The sequence below is a fragment of the Paramormyrops kingsleyae genome, chromosome 1 (genome assembly GCF_048594095.1).
Source record: "Paramormyrops kingsleyae isolate MSU_618 chromosome 1, PKINGS_0.4, whole genome shotgun sequence".
Taxonomy (NCBI): Eukaryota; Metazoa; Chordata; class Actinopteri; order Osteoglossiformes; family Mormyridae; genus Paramormyrops; species Paramormyrops kingsleyae.
In genome coordinates this window covers 32,370,063-32,376,133 of record NC_132797.1, presented here as the reverse complement: position 1 = coordinate 32,376,133, position 6,071 = coordinate 32,370,063, and positions in this window count along the sequence as shown.

The following is a 6,071-nucleotide window of genomic DNA, read 5'->3' as shown; positions in this document are numbered from 1 at the left end:
TGGCAAACGTTAAATTTCGATAAAAGCCTGCTAATACATTAATAGATACAAAGCTTTACAGACCGGTGAACTCCGGGCCACGCTGGCATTAAGAACTTTTGTGCTCTGCTGCCCCCTGCCTGTGGTAGAGAGAATGGCAGACCACAACCCCTCTGAGGTCCCTGCCTCCCAGACCCCCGTGTGTGGTCACCTTACTAATGGCGTCTCAACAGGGCCGGCGACAGAGTGGTGCAACAGGTGCGGAGGCACCGGACCTCACCCTCTGGGTGGAGTGGCCAGGTCCGCGGTTTTCCCGCCCAACTGAGCTATTTTGAAAATACAGTTGTGTGTGTATTTATTTTTCCTCACTGACTGTATACAGTACCAATAAATTACGCCAGGATTGGAGACAGAGTAGCTGATAAGATAATAATAATCTGTCTGCGCTGCTGTACCGAACATGGCCATGTTGTTTTTCACCAGGAAATTCTGACTGAGTAGAAAATAAATATAGGCTATAGGGGCATTTATCATGACAGAAATGCGACCATACTCGGAGATTTAGTTAACAGTGATTGCTATACTTTTTGTTTCATAGTTTACCAAGTGTTTTCTACAATGTTTAAAGAAGCCCCCCCTCCCCCCAATTTGTTATTCAAACACGTTGACAGACGCATTGCCTTTGGATTGCAACTGTTCCTAATTGCATTTGAAGTTTTAATAATAAAAAATATTACATTAAAACAAATTGTGCTTTCCCTGCTGTACTGAAGTACCCTGAATTTTGTGTATTGTTACACCCCTACAAAATATTCACTGGAAATTCACTTAATCTAAAGATTTATCTTAGTCTGCTGGCCTATAGGCCTGGACCCCGAATCAGCCGGGCTTGCCCCGGGGCCCATCCCTCCTCAGAGGCAGGCCCCGGGCCCCATCCCTCCTCAGAGGCAGGCCCCGGGGCCCACCCCTCCTCAGAGGCAGGCCTACCTCTAATCTCCGGTTTCACTGTTCACTTTCTCACCAGCCTTTAAACTTCTGCCCCCAGGCCCCGGTTTTCCTCCCAGTCCTCCGATGTTTTCTGATTCATTATAGTAATTAAGTAATTAATGCGGCGACATGGGATTATGTCATGGTAAAATAAAGTGCTCTGGGTCACTGGGCTACCGCTCAGTGGCAGCATTAGGACCGAAGCCTGCCCCCTCACCCCCCAACCTCCAACCTGTAGCAGCTCGGAAAAAGGAGTGCGAGCCACACAAACGGGGGCCACTGCGCTTATTTACTTATTTCTCTACATTCCCCATTTCTCATTATTAACATCAGTAATACAGGGTTAGTAATACAGCAGTATCAGTAACAGCAGTAATATAGTAGCACAGTAGAGTCAGTAACATGTTATAGTAGTACAGTAATATCAGTAATACAGTAGTATAGCAGTATCAGTAATACAGTAGTATAGTAACATCAGTAATACAAGCAGCGCACACTCTTAAAAAAAACGCTAACAGTGATAGGGAAAGAATGTTTCATATAAAATATATGAAATACATATTAATCTGCATTACCAACAATAAATTGTCAATATAAATTATAACCCTACATGACATCAGCTGTTGTATCCACCTTTTATTTTTGCTCATTTTTTATTTAATTCTAATAACTAAAATGATCGTTTCTGTTGGAACTTACTGACATTTCAGGCTTGATTCACAGTGTCAGTACTAAATTATGTTAAAAACTGTGCATTCCCAGTACTAATAAATAACCACGACCGGCCTGTTATATCAATAATAAATGGTTCAAATATTTAGTTGTCTCAGCGTGTGAAATTACTAAAGCGCCGACTGTGTTTATGTACTAAGGAAATGAAAAGAAAATGCATAAGCCACATTTGTCCGGTTGAGGGTCCTACAGAAAAAATGTCCTTAACACCGTCCTACTGTATAAGTGGCTGTCATTTGAACCCCCGTGTCCTCGCCACCTTCCATTTATCCTTCATGGAGTGGGATTTAACCTTAATCTAAATATTTATATGAGAATCGTAAGGTAATTGGTATTCTGGCGCCCCCAGCTGGCCGTTCATATAATATGATATCCATTGCTCCTTCGAACTCCAGGAAAAGAGTAATTCTGGTGAAAATGTGGTGACGGAGGGACTTGCCGCTTTTCATTTTGCCTAGTCTCTATACTTCTTCAGTTTATTTATTAGAATACGAAATATCAAAAAATTGTAATTAAGAAACTTGCAGTCACTGCGACGTCCAGTGGGCGCCTTTCCCTGTCGCTGTCATGCAGAATGACAGGTGACACCTCAGCTGAAAACCATGAACGGGGTAAATAAAAATGCAACAATACATTTGACACAAATAAGACAGCGGCGTGTTTTCCCAGCATAGGCATGATACCTGACTGAGCCGAATCACATGAGCAGAGTAAATAAATTTAAATGCGTGTTTTGCATGCGTTACAGTGCTTATCTGGGTAACACTTTACTTCAGGGGGTACAAATACTCGGTAGTAACTCAGTTACTACTGAAGTACAAATCATGAACAAATATAGAAGCTACTAGAGATAAAAGATATGTCATGATTCATTAATGATGCATAAACATGACATGACGGGCAATAAAGGAGGGATAAGAGGGATGATCCACTGAGTGGCTCTCAACGAAAATGGGGATTATTAACAAAACAGAACACAAAAGGGGGGAAACAGGAAATAAAGGCAACACGAGGAGTCAAGGACAAAACAGGGAAAAAATAGAACTAACAGTAACCACAAAGTAATATAACTTGGGAACAGAGCAAAACAGGAAGCAAGGAAACTGACCACAGCTACAAACACGCAGTAAGAACTACAATGACAGACAAACAAACAGAATGAGGTAAAGGGCACAGACTGATGTGGGTGGAGTGGTGGCTCTGAGGCTAGGGATCTGCGGCTAGGGATCTGCGCCAGCAACTGGAAGGTTGCTGGTTCAAATCCTGAGAATGCCAGCTACAAACACACAGTAACAACTACAATGACAGACAAACAAACAGAGTGAGGTAAGGGGCACAGACTGACGTGGGTGGAGTGGTGGCTCTAAGGCTAGGGATATGCACCAGCACCTGGAAGGTTGCTGGTTCAAATCCTGAGAATGCCAGCTACAAACACACAGTCACAACTACAATGACAGACAAAAGAACAAAATGACATACAAGGGGCAGGTGTGGGACATAACCAAAAACAAATCAGCACAGAAGAACAAGCAACAGGTAAAGTAAATTACAGAAACCAGAAGTGAATCTCTCTACCAAGAATGCAAAGACTGTATTTGTGATCTTGGCAAGACTTGCCTTCCGAGAAGGAACTGTGAGTGCCACCAATCATAGGATTGGTCTTGTTTGGTGAGGAATGCAACTGATGTACCCTTTATATTTCGGGCAGAGCAAGACCAACATCTGGCAATTTCTATGGTCCTCTGTACTCGTGTTCTTAGTATTGGAACTGGTCTTTGGCAATGAAGTATTACATAAAATGAGAACACAGATACGGTCAAGTATTCGCCCCAGGAAACCTTAGCAAGCACGAAGGGTTAACAACACTAGGGAAGACTAGGAGCGTAAGTCTAAGCAGAACATTTTTTACAAAGCACAAGCAAGTTAAACCTAAACCAAGGACACAAAGCAACGACAAAAACACGCGCGAAGGAAAACAGCAAATTAATAAATATTAAATAATAGGTGAGTCTTAATCTATATAATAATCTATACAATAATTTTTATGGACTTTGCATGGTATTTGCTTGTCTGTTTGTTTTATATTGCACAGTACAACCTTCCCATAGACAATCCTTGTGCTCACACCAAAAAAATGCAAAATCATAAATGATATGCATTTAGATGAGAGAAGCAGTTAATGGAAGGTTGCAGGCAGGAAGGGTTAGGTAAGCTGCCCACTTAGCCTGTCACCCGCACCCAAGCCAGATATCTCGCTCGTGTGTTTTGGGGAAGTGCTTTTAACCCCCCCCCCAACACCTCATCTTCACACACCCTGAAATAAGAGCTTGATAGTTCTGTCCCTGAGCCAAGCTGCCTAGATTACGGTCAGCATTGCACAAGGCGCTAGATTTTGTTGATAAATGTAACATTACGGAAATGAAGGATCAAATGCCGTGTAGGTCGGTCAAAATGAAGTACAATTCATGAAAAAGCTGGCGTTAATTGTGCAATGGCGCAAAACAGCAAGGGCGAAGTGAGAATGCATACACAACACTATAATAAAATAATATAAAATTAATTTAATTCCATACCATTTTCACTTTTTTATCCATTAGAAAAAAATCTTGTCAGATATCTATTGCTCGGATCTAAACTTTGAGGTTGTATAAAGTTTAGATTGTGTGGATGTGCGTGTAGATTAATTCATGTGATCAGGGCATCATTTATTTCAAAAGATCGTGCAGGAAGATGTTTTTTCTCAGTAACTGTTGAGCAACTTTGATTGCAGTTTATTGACTAATCATCTGTTTACTAAACAACGTAACCTTATTTGGCATTTACAGTAAAACACAGAATCTGCTGAAAAAAATGCTACTTAATTGTTTTAGATTACAGCCAATATTTTAAAAAGCCTATGATGGTAATGGCTGATCTATGAACTTGACAAATACATGGTATCTTAGAAACTTATGTGAAGTATTAAAATATATATTAAAAGTGAATTGTCCATATATAGTTTAAATTTAAAAGAATACTTTTAAAATAAGATTTTAAAAGTATTCTCCCACTGTGTGCACAAAGGCCAGTGAACGCACATCTGTAATAAGTGTTCTGAATTATTTTTATTTACTCATCCAATACGGCGGCCTGAAGTGACCCAGGGGACACATGCAAACAGGCTCTGCTTCCACGCAGCAGGTCAGAGAAAAGGCAGGTGCACGTGTCTCTCAGTCTCACTGAAACAGAATGGAAAACAGCAGCTGTCCGACCAGCAGCGATGACACAGATTCTCACAAAACACCACCTTTAGAATAGTCCTGTGCACATGCACGTTTTGGGGCCAGCTGACATTATTTATTTATTTGCTTGTTTGTTTATTTATTTAATGAAATTTAAAAAAATACAAAACATGCACTGAACATAATGATAAAAAACCTGGGGCAGGTTGGGTCAGTCTCACATCAGCTTCCTATGATGACTCCTTGTGTAATGTAATGCACATATATGCGATTGGAGGATTCATTTAATGAAGGATTCCTCTAATGTCATTTGATCGCAGTGCCTTTTTAACTGAGGATCATTGTGTTTCTATTTGTTTGCCTGCGTTTGTCTTTACTGAGGGACACAGGTTCAGGTTTCCCACGCTGGGCTGTTTGTTTTGGGGGGGGGGGGGGGGGGCTGATGCAAAGTTTCCGTATGGCGTTCCAGCCCGTGCCAGTGGGAAATGCTGAAGGTGTACAACGGCCGTTGCGACTCCCCCTGCTTTCCCCGCATTTCCCAAAAAAAGTAGGGTTCGAGCTTCACATACATGTATGTAAGATCGCCGGAGAAAACTGTGCTGTAATCAGCAGCGTAGCGACAGGACATGCGAGTTAGGCAATGCGGGGCGGCTGACCGCATCGCCACAGCAAATCTGCTTTATTTCTGTACTGTGTTGTTCACAAAACCGAACATAAAGGTCTTGTGTTTATTAACTTCCCTTTATTGATATTATTGGTGTAGACTTCATGCTAAAATAATGGCAATAATTGGGGGGGCCCATGGAGTTTTCTCTTTTCTCCTAGGGCCCCCATTGTCCGCACAATCACTACTGGGTGCAATAAATGTATCAGTTTACAGGAAGATACTAGACAATGTAAAATAATATTGATATTACATTATGAAATCATACAAGACATAAATGATATGGAAACATTTATAATCAGTCTTGTCTGCTGTGGATGGGATTGCAGGACTGATCTCATAGCACATGCTATGTTAATGTCACCATCCCACCAAATGCCGTGCACTGTACTCCTAAAAGGCTTGAAAGTTTGATGGCTTTCTGCACTGAACTGGACCCTGAGGTGTCCTGAGTAACTACCTTGGAAAACTGGGATTCTTTGAACAGT